The sequence below is a fragment of the Dendrobates tinctorius genome, unplaced genomic scaffold (genome assembly GCF_039654945.1).
Source record: "Dendrobates tinctorius isolate UK_male_01 unplaced genomic scaffold, ASM3965494v1 ptg000156l, whole genome shotgun sequence".
Taxonomy (NCBI): domain Eukaryota; kingdom Metazoa; phylum Chordata; class Amphibia; order Anura; family Dendrobatidae; genus Dendrobates; species Dendrobates tinctorius.
In genome coordinates this window covers 14,764,939-14,785,174 of record NW_027361823.1, presented here as the reverse complement: position 1 = coordinate 14,785,174, position 20,236 = coordinate 14,764,939, and positions in this window count along the sequence as shown.

The following is a 20,236-nucleotide window of genomic DNA, read 5'->3' as shown; positions in this document are numbered from 1 at the left end:
TTTTCCTACAACAACCAAGTAAGTGAATCTTCTGGAAAGTCTCCCTTTCAGATTGTCGTCGGACTGCAACCCGGAATACGTCTTCCCATCTCCGGATCATCTGGCATTCCGGCTGCCGATATTTTCTCCGAAGATTTTTTTAAGGTCTGGAGGGACACCAAAACAGCTCTGGAGAAAGCCTCCCAGCGTATGAAAAGGCATGCGGACAAGAGACGTTTGGATACGCTTATCTTTCGTCCCGGAGACAAAGTATGGCTCTCTTCAAAGTATATCCGTTTAAAGATGCCATCCTACAAATTGGGTCCCCAGTTCATTGGACCATTTGAGATCTTGAGACAGATCAATCCAGTCTCGTACAAGCTGAAGTTGCCTAATTCCCTACGTGTGCCTAACTCCTTTCATATTTCTCCCATCAAACCGGTAGTCTTGAGCCCCTTCTTTAAGGATCCGGGTACCACTCATGACCCTGTCTCGGAGGATGATGTTCTGAGGTAAAACATATCCTGGCCATAAAAAAAGTAAGGGGTAAGACCTACTACCTGGTGGACTGGAGAGGTTTTGGTCCTGAGGAGAGATCTTGGGAGCCTAGGGAGAACATCCAGGCTCCTCTTCTCCTTAAACGGTTCTACGTAGGCTTGAAGAAGAGGGGGTGTAAAGAGGGGGAAACTGTTACACCCGGTCCCTGTCCTGGCGCGGCACCCAGGTCTGCCACTGTTAGACCAAGCCCCCATCCTGGCACTGCGTCACCTCGAGCCTCACGTATTGTCCTTAGGCAGCAGCCAGCCTCCTCTGGATCTCATGCTGCTGCTCAGCATTCAGGCCTCCCTCCTGCCTCCACCTCCTGGCGTCCTGTGAGGAGATCTGTAGCTAAGGCTATTAGGGCACGCCCACCCGCTCTCCTGCCTTCTTAAAGGGATGGCGTGCATTATTTAAAAAGTGCAATTAACCAATGGCAACGCACTGGCTGCTATTTCTGGCCTCTCCTCCATAGAGAGAGTGCCGGAGCAATGAGTATCTATCATTGCTACATCCGGTTCTCATGCTAACCTGTCTGCACTGCATCTGCAGTCTCTGTGCATTTTCTAATGCTCTCTGTCTCCACAGCAAATCAGTATCCTGTGCTTCCTGGTTATACCTGCAACCATCTGGGCGAAAGCCATCCCATTCTGCCAACAGCTATCCGTGTCTAAGGACTGTGTGAAGGTCACTGGAACCGACTCCTTACCATCTACCCGGATCCAGGACCCGGCTCATTACAGACTCTGCTGTAACTACTGTTATCCATTTTGGTCCCACTGGGACAGCTGCCACGTGTTTGGGGTCTAACTGGAGGTAGCACCTGTGACCTTCGGGTATTCCATTCTGGCCCTGTCTGAGGCGCTTTACTACGGGTGCCCGGGGCTCACTAGTCACACCCCCTTTGGAGCCCCCCGGACCGTGATCCCGAGGTTCCACTTTAAAAATAAAAACGACGAATGTGAACTTCACCATCTCTGCCTCCGCTTCCATTCGTTACACTCCTTCACCTGAGCCACTTCCCCTTGAATATTCAACAGCTCTTTTCTCATCTCTTCAATCCATTGGGGGTCAGCAACTAGCTGCACTGCTGCTTCACCACTCTGGACCTTCCATACTGGGACCGTCACCCCCTGCTCCTGTTCACATGAGCGGGCCTCTTTCCCTATGTCAGCAAAAGTGATACGAGGGTCTACCCGCACACACTCTCTCAGGGTCTGCTTGGTCAGGGCATCCCTCAGGCCAGTCACCAACAAGTCACGCAACACGACATCTGTGGCGCCCCTGAGGCTCAGTTGCCACAGAGGTACTGCACCTCCAGGTGGCGTCACAAACTATTCCATTAACTATAAACCACCATTACAATTCCCCCCATTAATTGGGCACCCAGGGCCACGGTCCAGGTCACCACCTCTTCCATGTGGCCGCGCAGGTCCCTACAGAGTCCCCCACGGATCCAGAGCCGCCATTAGCTCCACCGCCATCCCCGGTATCGCACCAACCGGTGTCCACTGCTACTACGCCTGCACCGGAGCAGAGACCACACCGCCAGGAGGCTCCAGGTACGTCTGATATCCCTGCACCTGGGAAGGCCTTGGGGTGTACGGCGGTCGTAGCGGCTGGCCAGGTCGTGCTAGATCTGGTCTGGGACTGGGATACCAGCCCCCGTGGGGAAACACCTGAACCCCTGACAGTGGCGCCGCGGTACAAAACCAACCTGGATCGGTCCCGGGAGGAACGGGAGGATGAGAAGAACTGGGCTAGTTGTCAAGCTACCATCCGGCAACTGGCAGCTGAACACCGGGAGAGGGAGCAGCGCCGGCTAGCAGTACTAGGCCCAGATTTGGACAGGATGGAGCGAGTCCGTGCCTGTCATTAGGTCCCAGAGATGCAGTAGGTTGGGGCCATGTCCTGAATGTGAATCATGAGAGGGGGTTCGGCTTTATCCCTGACCCTAGCCGAATCTCCGATCTGTTTTTCAACCGGAGAGACGTGGAACCTCATTTGAGAAAGGGGCACCCTGCCAGGAACCTAAGCCCGGGAGATCACGTGACCTTCATCAGACACGAAGGTCTGAGAGGCTGGTACGCTATGAACATTAGGCGAGTCCTGGAGGATCTCATCCAGACCTGCAGGCAAAAACCACCTACTGCCCCCATGTGCCAAGCTGGAGCCATACCAGTCCACCGCCAAAGGTACGGATGGCCGCAAGCTTTATCCCACTGGAGGAAGAGTACCTGAGGACTGCCCATGCGTTTCTTTCATCTGGTAGCAGTTCCCAGTCATCAGCTTCCAGAACCCCAGGAGGGAACAACAACCATTAGTCAAGATGCTATTTGAAATAACTCTCGTTACCCTGGAGGGTATTTGCACAGTTGTGCTTTGTTTTCTATTATGCTTTAGTTTTGGTTTTCCAGTGTTGCTCTGTTTTGTTGGCAACCTTTCCATTTGAACTATAGAGATCATGAACGCTGAATGGTCCAGAACTGCTATTGTAAATAGTTGCACCTCTTTAGGTGCCCTCTCTTGGTTTTACATACACAATTTTCGAAAATAAGGTCTACCTCATCTGGAGTATGACTCCAATCAAAGGACACTGCAAGCGATCCCGGCTGGGAGCGGTGTCCAGCACTTACAAGAATTGTTGAAAGTTTTAATGTGAAGTATTTGATAATGATGTGTCTTATGAGAGTATTGGTAACTAGGAAATGGCTTTTATATAGAATTAGGAATGTTTTGATACAGAGATGAGAGATTTGAATAAATAATTGAAAATGTAGGTGATGAACCAGGCACCACGGTTGTCACTCAGAGGTAAAAGAAAGTAGAAAATGTGCACTAAAGATGGAAAGAAATGTGTTGATGAAGAATACTGAAGTGATAGTGAGTAACAGACAATAGCACTTTGAATTGTATTGAAAATTGTACTTGTGATTTAAGATTTTAGATAGTTAATTAAGAATTGTTTGCAACGTTCAAGAATGAGTGCCTCCCACATTGGGAAGTTTAGTATAAGAAATGTTTGTTTAGCATTATAAAAATGTTGTATGTTCCCGTGTTGTCAACTTTGTTTGCCTTGCAGCCCGTGGACGTGCTGTGTTTAACGGGGGGTTATGTGGCGCCCCTGAGGCTCAGTCGCCACAGAGGTACTGCAACTCCTCCCGAGGTGTGGTGCCCCACCATCCAGGTAAGTTGGAGGCTCCTGACCACGCTCCAATACTCGCACCCCACACAACACGGTAGTTCAGCAAAGCCACATTGTGGCTCCTCGCTTAGAGAGTAACAGAGCACCTTTGGTGGCTCCCTGCTTGGAACACGAAACGTGCTGGGAGGTGGGTGGAGTTTAGAATACATAAAAGAGCGGGAAGGTTTAGGATTACAGGACAGTCAGACAGTGGGTGAGACGGAGAGAGGAAGTCACTCAGAGAGGAGTGAGGAAAGGAGATCCCTGGAAGAGGGATGGAGGAAGGAGGTGCTGCAGCAGACGTCAGTGACCTGGGTCTGCTGGCACGGGAAAGGAAAGAAGGAAAAAGACATTGAACTGAAGCCTGAGCTTCCAAAAGAAAGAAAAACAAGTACGGAATGTAGGAGTAAAAGGGAACAGAGAGGACATGGGTTAGAGGAAGAACCCTGCCTAGAAGTTCTAAGCGCAAGGCCGGGGCCCGGTCCCCGAGGTTGTATGGACACTAATGGTTCTGCAGCAGACACCGGTGGAGTAGTGGGCTATAAATGCACTACTCCCATCTAAGACTTGGGGGCACAACAGCAACTTGGATAGTGAGCCGGGACTCAGGAGTAGAGAGTCCCCGAAGCAGGCTACAGCTGTCTGCCGTACAAGTAGAGTTCTTGGGAACATCTGTCAGGAGGCCCTCCAGTGTAACTCAGTACTGGAAGTACTTCACGCTTAAAGGCGCTATACAGGAGACGTTCAGAAAGGCACATGTTGGCGGAGTGTTGGAAGGGAGCATTCCATCTTGCCTGGAGGTTGACTGAGTCCCTGACCCGGAGGACATGGCACGGAGGCAGGCACCTGTGTGTACTACAGACTGTGAGTAAAGCTTTGGAACTACAAACCCTGGTGTCCTCCATTCATTCTCGCGCCAACGCACCCAGCACCGCTACATCTGGGTACCAGCTTCTACACCGCTTGTGCCTCTCCTCTAATTCCACATCTACATTGCTCTGGGACTACAGCTCCACCTGTGGGGACCTTCACCATCTTGGCTGCAACACACCATCAGTCCCAGAAGATCTGCATGCAGCGTCGGCCTAACACCTCACTTGCCGAACACCACAGGTGGCATCACGAACTATTCCATTAACTCTAAACCACTATTACAATTTCCCTCATTAATTGGGCTCCCAGGGCCACGGTCCGGGTCACCACTGCAGTGACACATCCCGCTGACACCGGCCCGGTACCGAGTACCCCACGGCCCTGGGAGGGCTACCCAAACTTGGCATCATGAACAGGATGACGAGACCCGATGCCATCGGGTTCTGTGTGAATAAGATTTGGAGAACTTTAGCAAATGTATCACGGTCTCAGGGGTGCGCAGCATCATAGAGTCTCTGGCCTCTCCATCCAAAGCCATAATGGCCACCTCGGCCTAGAGTCCGGGGGTCATAGGGTGCATTCTCATCATACCCCTCATGCATTCCGTCCATCTCCACAAGATAGTATTGGACCCCTGGTTCTGGGCCCAGCCACCTGTTCTGCCGCCTCCGTGCTATTAGCTGCATCCTGCGTCTATGCCAAAAATGTAAAGGGAAGAGATTCATTAAATGCAGTGAAGAGCCGGAGGCAGAAAAGGAGTTAACAGGATTTACTGAACAGGTTGTTATACAAGACATACTCCATGCAAGGAGACAAGATCAGTAACGGCAACAACGGGAATTGCACACAATCACAATGCTTGAGAAAAAGGTATACAAAAAAAGGTAACTTATCGCTTGCAGTTCTTGTTGGGGAAAGGCTGGAATATCTCCTGACAGCTTCACAGATCATGGACAATGTCTCCGGCACTGTTACGGAGGAATGAAAAGCACTATCTCTCGACAGTGTCGATGTATCCAGTCCCGCTTGGCTTGAGTGCGCTGGAACATAGAAACCGTCCTTTATATAGATTCCTCAGGAACGCTCGCAGACCGTGGCAGCATGCTATCCTCTAGAGTAGACTCTAAGAATGGAGCAAGTCAGCTTATTTGTAACTGTGGGCGGGAAGGAACCATCCAGCATGGAAGGGTCTGAAGACAGCTCGGTAGTGATACAGTCCAGTTTAAAATTAGAATGCTGGGGGATAGATGACATGGAGTCAGCAGTCGGAGCAGTGGGGAGGGAGTCAACCTTCTCCTTGTTCTCCTGTCGCTTTCCCGCCAAGTCTGCTATATTCCCGTTCTCAGTCCCTTTTATCTCCCCCACGCCCCCTGCTGTCCAATTCAAAGCTCCTCCCCTCCCAGAAGAACCTTCCCCTGGCAACAGTGGTGACAGGCCCGATAGTTACGGCCCCAAAGTGCACCAGAAACCTCTGATTCTGTCTCTGCTCATTTTCTTACACTACTACTTTTTTACTTTATATCTTGCAGAGTACCATTAGGAGTTATTAGCTCCATTGAATAGAGTTGAATGGATTTGAAAAGCACAATTCCATTTAAAGCTTGGGTCACGCAAGCATATATTATCTCATCAGAGAGAATCGGGTAGATTATGGAAATCATCTTCTGATCAAACTCTCATCAGAGTTTGATCAGAGTGTGATTAGAGTGTAATTCTCAGATGAGGAATAGATAGAGAAATCAATTTCTCTACATTCTTCATTCTGTCAGTTTATGGAAATCAGACTGCACGCTTTGGCCATCCGAGTGCAGTCCAATGTTTCCCACACACTGATTGACCTTGCATGGCCTGATGCGATCTGAATATCAGATCAAACTTGGGCTGCAATGTTTTGCTTAGACCGCCACTGTCCGGGGGAAAAATTTGACATGTGCTGCCTCACAGCATAACATTGGTCGGAGTGAGATCTGATGATTTGTTGGATAACACTGGGACCAAAAATATGGTCACGTGCATGAGTCCTAATGTGTAGCAATCACTGCTGTGCATTTCAGATCAGCTCCTTTTCAACTGATTAGTAGCTGATCTGCAGTTCTTCGCCGCTTGTTATTCACACGTTGAGTAGAGCAGTGCTTTCAGATTCATTCAATCCAGCCACTTCTGTAAGAAATAACTGCTAATTTGTTGGGGTACTGAGTGGTCGACCCCAACTAAAGTGATATTGAGGACCTAGCAAAAGGATAAAGCATCAATATGTTATGCCCAGACAGCTCATATAATAACATTTCAGTTAATTGAAAATCTTTAAATGCAGAAAATGCAAGTAACAAGTCAGCATTCATGTCATGTAAGTATTCCCACGTACCAAGAATCCAAAAATTGGATTATGTCCAATATGCTTTTACGTACTCAGCCAACAGCCAGTGCATGACAGCAGGAATATCATTTTTAGAATTACAAGTAATTCGTATTCTCCTCCTGAACCTAGCAGCCAAAGAGTATCCAGGGTTCACAATCTGTAATATATGGGCAGGTTCTGTTTTGAAAGCCTGGATATGTAAAACACGTCACCTTCATCATATTTGTGAGCACGCTGCGGTCACATACGTAACCGACCATAACCTTTCCAGCTTGGCGAACCATCAATAGATTATACGAATGTGTGGAGGAGGAGTATTTGCGGCCAGGAGTGATTGCAGTGACCTTGCTATGACTGGACCATTGGGTTACAGAATCAAAGACCTCAAACCACCGCTACCAATGTTACCACCGGGATGTATAACAAAGAAATATGCTAAATATGACGGCCATTTTGTTTCTTAGAGATTCCTATTTTTCTAGGATACTCTCTGCAGGCTCAACAGTGTTGATAGAAGTAGATTAAATATATTATCTTGCTTTTCTCTCTGTAAATTTAGGACAAGGTCCATGTTTCGTATTTTTGTTTCTGTAACTTGCTCATAGCTAGAATGATATCTGTTTGTTTAGTGTACTGTGGTCTGTGCTCTGACTTAGAAGATATGCGGCTATGACATCCCTAGAGACTAACTTGGTAAATTATAACACCATTATAGTGAGCTCTGAAATACATTTTCCCAGTAGCGGTGGCTGAGTGTTTGTATAGACGTATGTCTGGCTCCACTGCTGCTTTTGTGGTTTGTGTGGCAGCAGCCTGTGGGGTTTAGAGAAGCATCTTTCAGTGTTTTGGCTGTGCTGCTATTTTGATTCTTTTATATTTTCTGCTGAATAGATGGCACGGGTTACTCTGAGCTGTTTATTTTCTTTTCTTTTTAGACAAACAAACACGAACAAATTAAACTATGTACAAAAGCATTATGTCGCTTTCCAACGTGACCCCTCCCCCCACCACACACATATTTTTGCACTCTATGAACCATAATGATTTCAATCCCAAACAACCCTTTTAGGTAGAGATGAGCGGATTTTTTTAAGATTTAAATTTGTCAGCTCTGCCAAATCCCCCCCCCAAAAAAATTTAATTACATTTAATTTGTAGTGAATAAATTTGCATGAATCTCAAAGATGAAAAGATTGTAATGGCTCAGAAATTGCATGTGAGGGAGAAGAGAGAGAGAGTGAGGACCCCACTGACATAAAAGTTTACATACTACAGAAGAGAAAGAACCCTGCTGACCATAAGAGCTTACACTCTATAGGAATGAAAGAATCCTGCTGACCATAAGAGCTTACACTCTATAGGAATGAAAGAATCCTGCTGACCATAAGAGCTTACACTCTATAGGAATGAAAGAATCCTGCTGACCATAAAAGCTTACAATCTACAGAAGAGAGAGCACCACTGTCTATAGGAGCTTACACGCTACAAGAGAAAGAGAGAGAGCTCTGAAAGAGAAGACTCTACTGACCATAAGACCTTACATGCTACAGAAAATAGAGACTTAGGCTAGTTTCACACTTGCTTTTTTTTGCAGCGCGTTTTTCCCGCAAAAAAACGCATTGAAAAAGCGCATACAAAAGCATACAACTGCTGCGTTTTTTTCAAGCATTTTTATGAGCATGCATGAAAAAAACGCAGCGTTTTTATGCGTTTGTATGCGTTTTTAGTGCGTTTTTACCGCGTTTGCGTTTTTTTCCAACATTAGGTGGCCCCTCACACTAACCCAAACCATGACTTTACTAACCCTAACCCTGACCCTAACCCTAACCCTAACCCTGACCCTAACCCTAACCCTAACCCTGACCCTAACCCTTAACCAAATCATACTTAACCCTAACCCAAACCCTAAACCCTAACTAACCCTAACCCTAACCCTAACCCTGACCCTAACCCTAACCCTAACCCTGACCCTAACCCTAACCCTGACCCTAACCCTAACCCTAACCCTGACCCTAACCCTTAACAAAACCATACTTAACCCTAACCCTGACCCTAACCCTAACCCTGACCATAACCCTAACCCTAACCCTGACCCTAACCCTAACCCTAACCCTAACCCTGACCCTAACCCTTAACCAAACCATACTTAACCCTAATCCTGACCCTAACCCTGACCCTAACCCTTAACAAAACCATACTTAACCCTAACCCTGACCCTAACCCTAACCCTAACCCTGACCCTAACCCTAACCCTAACCCTGACCCTAACCCTTAACCAAACCATACTTAACCCTAATCCTGACCCTAACCCTGACCCTAACCCTTAACCAAACCATACTTAACCCTAACCCTGACCCAAACCCCAACCCTAACCCTGACCCTGACCCTAACCCTAAACCCTCTTAACTAACCCTAACTCTAACCCAAACCCCTAAATTCCATGGTTAAAAAAAAAAAACGCATATGCAAAAAAACGCATACATGAGCATGCCAGTGCGCACATATGCGCATCCATAGGCTATAATGGCCATTTTTAGTGCAAAACGTGCGCATATGTGCGCATGCGCTTTTTTGCAGGGCCAAAAAATGCAACATGCTGCGTCTGGAAAATACAAACGCACACCCCAAAAAAACGCAGCGCATGAAAATCGCATACATGCGCTTACAAGCGCGCAGGTATGCGCACCCATGTTAAATATAGGGGAAAAAACGCATGCGCACATATGCGTTTTTTTCCAGCGCTAAAAAACGCAAATGTGAAACCAGCCTTAGGCCTCTTTCACACATCAGGTTTTCGGCTTCAGGCGCAATCCGGCGCTTTTGACTAAAACCGGATCCGTCGAAATGCAATGCCGGATCCGGTTTCCCCCCCATTGACTTGCATTAGAGCCGGATCGAGCCGGATGGCCATGCGTTTCATCCGATTTTCGCCGGATCCGGCAATGTGACGCGATCCGGCGTCTGGAAAAAACGGTGACTGTAACGTTTTTTGTATCCGTCGAAAAAGCCGGACACGCCGGATCCGGCGTGTCCGGCTTTTTCATACAATGAAAGCCTATGAGCGCCGCAATGCGCCGGATCCGGCGACAGCCGGATCCGGCGGCCGGATCCGGTTTCTTTTGTCTGAGCATGCTCAGTAGCTCTGCCCACAGGACATATATAAAAGCAAGACAATGGGACCCTCAGCCACACCCAACATGCCACCCAAGCCAAGAACCAGGAGCAGGAGAAGGCAGCAGACATCTGCAGCAGCAGCACCATCAGCACCACCCCAAATGGAGCAGCATGCTGAACAACGGGAGGGGAGTCCAGCAGCAGATGAGAGACGGTAATTATCAAATCCCCCATTCCTCCAAACTAGGGCTATGGAATATCAAGATATTCATTGGCCCTTTGTTTCTCTTTATTCAACAGCCGCCCAATAGATGCAGCAGCAGCAGCAATGGCAGCAGCAGAAACACCACCCACAGCCATGGAGTCTGGCCATGAGGAAGACAGCACATCTTCTGGGAGCCCTCCCTCGCATCGTCAGCGTTTGACGGTAAGTTTTTATTTCCAAAATCCATCATCTCTGTAATATATGTGTATTCATTGCCTTTTATTTCAAAACAGGAATCACAAGATGAAGAGGAGCTCCCAGAAGAAGAAGGAAGGGGTGGACAGACACTTGGAGTGGGCTCACAATTGGTAAGTTTTTTGCATCAAACGCAGAAACACAACATCACACTACACACAACACATAGAAAACAATGTTCTGCAGACCACACACAGCAAACAAATGCCTACATCCAAAGACATAACATTTTTTGTTTTCTTCTCTAGTCTTCCCAATCTGGTGCTCGGCCAAGAGGTCCTCGCAGTGCCTCCCAGGGTCGTCGGCGACAGCAACGCGGCGGTCACCAGCGTGTAAGTATAAATATTTTTGCTTTGTTTTTTTTGCACTTTTTATTTCATTTCTTTTGTGGAGGCTAATTATGTTATTTTTGTCTTTTTCTTTAACAGCCTTCACAGCGTGCTCCCGACTCTGACGGTGAGGATGGAGGGATTGATGTGGACCGCCTCATCGATCTCGTCAGAGAAAGGGAGCCGCTCTGGAATATGGCTGACCGACGCCACGCTGACCTGATCGTTACCCGACGACTCTGGGAGGAAATCTGTTCGCTCCTTGTGGACCGCTGGGAGGACCTCGAAGCTCGGGCCCAGATTAAAGAGCGTAAGTATATACAGTACCGGTTGCTTGATTTAAACCAGTGTTTCCCGAACTCCAGTCCTCGTGGTCCCCACGGATCATGTGTTCAGGATTTCTATTTACTTTGGAAATCCTGAAAACATGACCCCTGGGGACCATGAGGACTGGAGTTTGGGAAACACTGATGTTGTATACTAACCACTTTGTCCTTTCTCGTTTCAGGGGAGAGAATTGTGAAGCGGTGGTGGTCTGTGAGGGATCATTTCAAGAAGGAGTTCAATAAAGAGATGCGGGCCCTGAGTGGATCTGGAGGACGCAGGAGCAAGTACAAGTACGCACGAGCCCTGTCGTTCCTCCGGGAGACAATGCTCACCAGAAGGTAAATATTACACACCACATGTGACAAAAAAATGTTTAGATGTAACTTTTTTTTTTCAGCCAGGGCCATACCATGTCACTATTTTAATTGTTTTTTTTTCTCTTTATTCCACAGCATGGTGAGCAGCACTCGGGAGCCTGCACGATTGGACCCTTCTGAGGCGATCCCTGAGGAGACCGGCACCGAGGGACACTTCGACCGCCCCGGTACATCTGCACCTTCCCAGCCTTCCCACACATTTGACCCATCTGTCCCATCCACCAGCACAGGAGCATCGTGGCCGCCTACATTACATGAAGCTGCTGGTGAGGAGATCGCTTTCCCTTTACCCCACCCTTCTGCCCCTGCCACCTCTAGTACACCTGCGGGTACTGGGCGACAGCGTTAGAGGGGTCAGGAAAAGACTTATGCGCCAGAGTTCTTGCATCTGAATGCATCTTTCCAGAACTGTCTAAAAGTCTTGTCAGAGCAAATCTCCGCAGGCTATCAGCAGATCAACTCCAGCATTCTGGAGGTGAAGACAAATCTGCAAACCATGCATTCAGAAGCAAGATCTTCGCCAAACCACACCTTTTTCAGGTCTGTTGTGGAGCGCATGGAAACGCTCTCTCCTGCCCAGCAGATGCATGTAATGCATTCATGCCACGCTGCTCTCCAGCAAGTTACCCCCCAACCTCCTCCTCCCACCTCAGTAGTTCCTCCACCTGCACCCCCTCCAGCCACTTTCCATCCTCCCCCTCCTATTACATCTACACCCCCTCCAGCCACTTTCCATCCTCCCCCTCCTATTACATCTACACCCCCTCCAGCCACTTTCCATCCTCCCCCTCCTATTACATACCATCCACCTCCCCAGCACCATCCACCTCCCCAGCACCATCCACCTCCCCAGCACCAGCAACCTCCCCAGCACCAGCAACCTCCCCAGTACCAGCAACCTCCCCAGTACCAGCAACCTCCCCAGTACCTGCAAACTCCCCAGTACCAGCAACCTCCCCAGTACCAGACATCTCCCCACTTCCAGCAACCTGCCCTGTACCAGACATCTCCCCACTTCCAGCAACCTGCCCCGTACCAGACATCTCCCCACTTCCAGCAACCTGCCCCGTACCAGACATCTCCCCACTTCCAGCAACCTGCCCCGTACCAGACATCTCCCCACTTCCAGCAACCTTCCCCGTACCAAACTCCTTCCCCATACAACTTGCCATCAACATCATCTGCTCCTACAGTCCCTGCCCAACCCTCCACTCCACCACCCACCACCTCTTCTGCTTCCCACATGTCCACCCATTCTGTAGTTTTTTCCACACCTTCACCTCTAACTGTTCCTTCCCCACCACGATCCCAGTCCTCTCTCCACACTCCCAGTGTCGAAGTGTCCCGCAGCCCCTCCAGCAGTATTTCCACCACACACTACACAGATTTATAATGTGTGTATTTAAATAAAAATGACCAGTTTTATGGTTTCAAAGCTTTATTAAACAAGTTTATTAAAATTTTAAAAAAGTTTAATAAAAAAAACATTTTTCAATAAAAGTTAAATTATTTTACACTGGTTGTCTGTCATTTCTTTCTGCGGCAAAAAAGGTTAAATACAGGGTATTTAAAAGGTGAAATGGTATTCAAAAGTAGGTATATAACTGTTGGTAAATTTTAGCTTTTTGCCACAGTTGTGTTCCTGGTTGTGTTTGAAGCAAAGTATTTCACCTAAAAAGTTGTGTTTATTGTTGGTGATTTCATAACAATGTACACAACTTTTGTTAAAAGGTGAAATACTTTGCATAAAACACAACCAGGTACACACCTGTGGCCTAAAGCTAAAAATAGAGACCATGACAAGATAGCCAACTTTGGTTGTCAAAGGTATATACTGTTGGTACAGAAGGTACACAAGTTTGGTTGGGCACAAATCTTTCACACTCTGTCATCCTGCCAGTGTACTCTGCCTTGAGGTGACATAAAGTATAGTGCAAAATTGTCCCTCATTACTGAAACCGTCACAGAACTTCTAGTGGTAATGTCATGGTAATCTTGCAAGGTGGTTTCTTCAGAGGTGTCCTCAATGGAAATGGGTTCCTTGCAGATAACAAAATTGTGGAGTACCACGCACGCTTTGATCACCTCGTCCACAGTTTCTGTCTTGAGGTTGATCGCAGTCAATAGGACCCGCCATTTGGCTGTCAGAATACCAAAGGTACATTCAACCATTCTTCTTGCTCTTGTGAGGCGGTAATTAAAAATGCGTTTTGGTCTTGTCAATCCTCTGCTAGAGTACGGTTTCAAAAGGTGTTCTGACAGCTGGAAGGCTTCATCCCCTACACAGACAAATGGCATAGGTGGACCAGATGTTTGCGGCAGCGGTCTAGGTGGTGGGAACTGGAAGGTGTTTCCATACAGTTTACGCCCCATGGCAGACAGTTTGAAAACTTGAGAGTCATTGGAGCGGCCATAGGCCCCAATATCAACCGCAATAAATTTGTATTCCGCGTCAGCGATGGCCATGAGGACAATTGAAAAATATTTCTTGTAATTGAAATATTCCGATCCCGATCCAGCTGGCTTTACAATGCGGATATGTTTCCCGTCCACAGCGCCCAAGCAGTTGGGAAACTGACATATCTGTTGAAACTTGTCAGCAATTTCAATCCACCTCTCTGTTGTGGGCTCTGGTAAAAACTCTTCAGCTAAGGAGTCCCACAGTGCACGGCATGTGTACTTCACTATTCCAGATATGGTGGAAATCCCGAGTCTGTACTGGAAATGCAGTGACGAAAGGGATTCTCCAGTTGCAAGAAATCTGTGGGGAATTAAAAAACAATAAATTAGTTTTAAATCACAGCATTACATACCAAAACTGAGCTATAACACTTGGAGATACAAACTACCACCAACAAGATTGCAGTGAAAGTGTGCTCTGATGCGATCACATCCAATAAATGTGGCTTACCTTAAAGTCACCATCAGACGCTCTGCGGGTGAAACAGAGAAGCGGCAATAGGTGTCCGCTTTTCTTATGAGGTGTGCAATGCGCTCCACCAAGTAATCAAAATTCTCCATTTTCATCCTAACATATCCAAAAAATTTATCCGGGTTTCGTCGAAGGTCCATGCAGAGTGTAGAATAGACCCCACGCGTCATTCTCTTGGCTGTGATGGGGTGGATCCACAAACGTCGTCTACGATGCCTGATGCGCTGCTGTCTCGCTCTCTCCTTCTCCAGAACAATCACCCTCAAACGATTCGCCTCCGCTATAAAATCCGCCAAATTCTTCAAAATATTTCCAATGCCAACATCCATCTTCGCCAGTAACTTGCTCTTCTCTCCAACCTACACTTTCTCCTCTACAACCTGTCAAAGAAGGGCTGTAGGAACATGCTATATATAGTTTTCCAGTAGCCAATCCCGTTCGGAAGGCCACAAGGGTCAATTTTAAAAACCGGATCCGGCGTAATCCGTCGAAAAACGGATAGAAAAACGGATGAACCGGATGAGACGGATCCGGTTTTGTCTGTCAAGAAAAAGACGGATCCGGCAGAAAACCGGATCCGTCACATCCGGTTTTACTAAACATTTGCCGGATCCGGCGTTCCGGCACGACGCCGGATCGCGCCTGACGCCGAAAACCTGAAGTGTGAAAGTAGCCTTACCCAGTGACTCTGGAGCAGAGGTGTATCTAGGTTTCTGGCACCCGGGGCAAGTATTCAGCTGGATGCCCGCCCACCCCAACCCCCAAGCACATATGCGATTTGCACACTTAGTCACAAGCCGATGAGCTACTTGCCCTATTTCAATGTTCAGTTGAAAACTGAGAGAAGTAGAAGAGAAGCTCGTTGTTACGCAACAGTATGAAAATCGCATATGAGTGAAGCGGTCATATTATGACTGCTGGAACCAGCAAGCAGAGCTAAATCCGGACAATGAAGATATTACACACTGTTAGGATTGGCTGCAAGGCTTCATTTTACAATTAAAGGGTGCGTTCAGGTTTGAGATGAAAGTCTGCAGTCACTATAGGTGTTACCCCTGAGAGCATTAATATTGAGCTCAAGATACTCCTGCACTATCGTCTCCAGTTATTCACAATGTGTCGGACTTGTACTCTATTCTCTGGTGCATGAGCAGGTCTAAAAAATGTGTGAAATGACTCATAGAAAACTGCTTATGCCACGTACATGGCTGCTGCTGCTAATATTTTTGCAGTGACGCCTTGATGCTTCCTGAGTTGGAACTCTAGAATTGCGATGCATTTTTTGTGCCTCACTGCTCTCTTGGGGAAAACCACTCTTAAGATTGTCTTCACGTGTGTTTCGATAGTCCAGCACGGGAATGTCCCTTTACGGGGGGGAAGCATCTGTCAAAATTTACTCTTGTGCCAAGGATCTAGCAGAGTGGCAACCCAGCATCATGTTGATGTGCAGCAAGAAGGCACTCATATGTCAGGCACTTCCATGAGGTCCAAGTCCATGGTGTGTTGCTTGTGGGGTAAAACTCAAGGTGGCTTCCTCTGTCCACTCCCGCCAACCATGGAGAACAGAGAGGGGATCATTATCCTCTTCATCTCCTGACTGTTGCGCATCCATCTCCTCATCCTCTTCAACTTATTCCTTGGTTTCTGCACCTTCATTAACAGTTTGATGCTACCAACAGCCTCTCTCGATTGCAGAAATCCACCCTCCCATGGCACTCGCCTGAGAGCGATGACAGTACAGCACTAAGAGATATTGTTATCCCTTCCATATCCTACTCTGCATCTACCTCTTCCTCTGAGACCACCACCTCCTCAGGCAGACTAGTCAAACGTTGCTCAAGCACGCAAATGACCAGAACAATGATGCTGATAATGGCATCATCAGTGCTAGCTATCTTAGTAGCCATTTCAAAGCTGTGCAAAAAGATGCAGAGGTCCTTCATCTGTGCCTTCTCCACAAGTGTGATTTGCATGACATCCATACTGTGTTGGCCAGAAGTATGCAAAAAGATATGCTTTACCAGGGCTCGTGGCTGCTGCCTCAATGGCTGAAACATGTGCAGAGTCGAATTTCAACATGTCGGAGGTGGACGGGATTCTCTCTGCACTGTTGAAACGCACATCTCATTAAAGTAGAGGTTGAGGGTAGAGTTGGAGGCCTTAGAGGAGGTGAAGTCAGAAGCAGTGTTAAATACAAAGGTTTGTCCTGCAAACCTTGGGGATTCCAAGACTTTTGGAGCAGTCCATTGACAGCCTGTACCTTGGCAGACAGATTTTTTCAGGGAATGGGTGATGTTTTTTGTATCATGCTAGTGTAGCACAGGCACAGCTTTCTTAGAGAAGAAATGGCGACTTGGCAACTCAACTAGTACTGGGGGATTGCGACGGCCGTCAACTTACTGAAACCATCTATATCCACCAGGCAGAAATGCAGCATTTCTTTGGCCAACAGTTTGGAGATGGTAGAGTTCAAGCTCTTAACTTTGGCATGTATAGGATGAAACATTCTTTTATGTGACTAGAACTGTGAAACCAAGGGCTGGCTGCTGTGCTGAGAGAGAGTGGAGTAGGGTGAACATGACAAACTGCTGGACTGTGAGTGAGGTGCAGGCAGAGATGTTATGGTGGATTGAGAAAAATGTGTTGTGCTCAGTCAAACAAAAAACAGCAGCCACCTCCACTTCCGTAACAGCATTTGGGCTTTCATTCACCCCTACTGTAGGGGATAAGCAAGTGGTGTTTCTGAGGCTGAAGAAGAAGAACGGCAGATGCGTTTGATGAGATGGCTCGTGGTTGACGAGGCACTCTAGTCCATGTTTTAGCACAGTGAAATTCCAAGACTAAGGCATGTTGATCGCGTATGTGCTGGTTCATGCATATAGTTGTCAAATCATTGTAATTTTTGCCTCAAATGAGTTTTGTTTGCAAATTTCACTGAAAATGTGTTAGACTCATCCTTTGTGGTCTCAAAAAAGGCTCAGGCTAGGCAAACCTTGTTGCCCTTGCTCACTGCAGACTAGCAACCAGTGCTGGCCATAGCCATAATTGTGGCTGAGGATGCAATGTTTGTCGTGAATGCATCACTTCATGTCTGTGTGATAATCTGCAATGTAACTTTATCCTCTTCCTCCTGATCCACCTCCACTACTGAGCTACTCAGCTGCATGCCTATGCATTTACACCAAATGGGATCTACAACCTTATCGTCATCATCCCTGTTCTCCCACTCTTTGCCATGAAAGTTACCCTCCTCCTCTTCCTGCCCTGACATCACAGTACAGTCTGTGTGCACCTCTGGTATCTAAGTCTCATCAGGATCATCTGTACCCTCGGAGGTATAGGTGACAAAGGTCTGGATTCTGCTCGGACCTTACTTTGTCCGGCCCCAGATCCAACATCAAAAAATTTGGGGCATCTGTGCAGATGCTTTCCTCCTCTGGATTGTGTGAATCTTTGGAGCAGACATCTGATGGCCATGGAATAGAATATGTGAACAGCTCTGCAAAATGGCCCATCTGTGGCTCCCCAGAGTCAGTTGGGCATTTGGAAATTTTTGATGCGGGTGGAAATAAGGGTAATTGGGGTGCAACCTCTCAGGATTGTAATGTGTATGATGTTAAGGTGGAGGAATAGGAGGAGAGGCCGCTTGATGAAGCATTTTCCATCCACTGGAGCACATGTTCTTTCTGACCCTCATCTACAAGGCGTACCACTGTGCTGTTGCCAAAGAAAGGGAGTTGAGGAGCCTGTCCAGTAACAGATGTCATCAGTGGTCTTTGGATAGAACAATATGTTGTTTGTTCTGTTGAGCTTTCGATAATTTTAACACCTATCCCATGCACATGTCGAACACCAAAGCCTATTTTCCTTTCCACCACGACTTCACTTTTTCCCCACTAATATTGCATATAGGCTTCCCCTCTTGTAACTATATGTTTCACAAAATTAGGCCCACACCTGTCAGTCACATGTCGCTAAATGAACAATCACCCTTTATTTTCTTGGATAGTGTGTCTGAATAACCCACAGTATTAGCACAAACTATTTGGAAGAGCAAATAGGACCTCCTGGCTGAACCCCTATATTAGGACTAACAATTTTGAGGAGCAAATGGGGCCTCCTGATTCCGTACTGCAACACAGATTTATCCCAAACTATTTGGATTGGGAAATAGGGCCTCCTGGTTGAATCCCAATATTAGGCCTAATGATTTTTAAGAGCAAATTGGGCCTCCTAATTCCTCACTGCAACAAAGATTTGCCCAAATGATTTGAATTAGCAAATGGGGCCTTTTGACTGCAACACAGTTTTACCACAATCTAGTGATATGCTGGAAAATTGATTTCACACAAGACAGGACTTTTTATATGAACACAACAGAGACATGTGAATTCGGCAGCCAATCACAGAAGACATTGTGTTATAATGTTGTGAATGGTTTCTGTGCCTTGATCGGCTGCCGGAATGCACACACATTAAGTTAAAAAAGAAAAAAGCTACACTCCTTCACTCCTCTCAAATAGACACACCCCTCCCCTCATAAAACAAGTCCCCCTGATTATCAGACAGCACCACTCTCCTAGACAAAGTCAAAACAAAAGTATTAATGGAAACGTGATCATTTAACGATCTACGGCCGAATTTTACCGACTTTGAGAAAGAATACTCAGGAAACCGAACACGCAACCGAATGTGCTACGTTCATGTCGAATTTGAGATTGGCGAGCGTTTCCCTAACACTTTTGCTCATCTCTAATGACAGCCAAGATTGCTATTTTATTTATTTTTTAGCCTCTCTGTTTATTGTGCTCTGGGAAGATATCTGAGCATGCTAATGGCTTTAATCAACAGTTTGATTTGTGTTCGAAAAATGTGACGCAAATTGAATTTCTTAAATGAATTTGAGAGAAGTTAGAGAACAGAATTTTGTCCGTTTCATTCAACTCTAATCTATACCCATGATAGCACATACAAAAAAAGAGGCTTCATAATGTTAAAAATTTGTATTTCAACTTTGCATCTAAAGATATTGTGAAAAGAGAAACTGTAGTACGTCATACAGCTAATCTTTGGTTTCAGTATAGAATTTATAAATTTATACAACAAATGTGCATGCACCCATATAGATTTGGAGAGACAGTGGATATTGTATAAAGATATGGTTTAATATAAGTTCACATGGAATCGTAAGCATTCATTATAATTAAATGTTAACACTGGGTGATAATTAGTGGCCCGCGCAACTAGCCCCTGAAGAGGTTAAGATTCCTTGAAGTGGCATAGAAAATGAGATTGCATACGATCTACTTTTGACTGTCAGGCAAGATGATATCATCCACATTCACATCAAAGAAAGCATTTATGTCTAGACAGACAGATGAACTTTTCTATCATTTATTAAAATTTCTTTAATGTAATTGTCTCCTGCCCATACAATGGGTGGTAAACTTAATTTTTCTTTATTAAGTATGTAGTACAAAAAAACGTCTGCAGCCAAGGAGCCAACAGCAATTTGAATTCTTTACACCTCCATTGTTACTAGATGTCAGAAAGACTGTGATCATGTGCTGACAGAAGACTAAATGGACATCTAAGAGTAATTGTATAGTGTATTGTTACTCTAAGACTCAAAGTATGTCTCCTAAATTTGACATTTAGCAAAAACAATGGAAAGAAAACGATAATCCACTTATCGTCAAATGCCCGTGTTCCACTTAAAATATTTTCTCGTGGGATGATTGGTCCTCAAGCAAATGTTTTTTGGC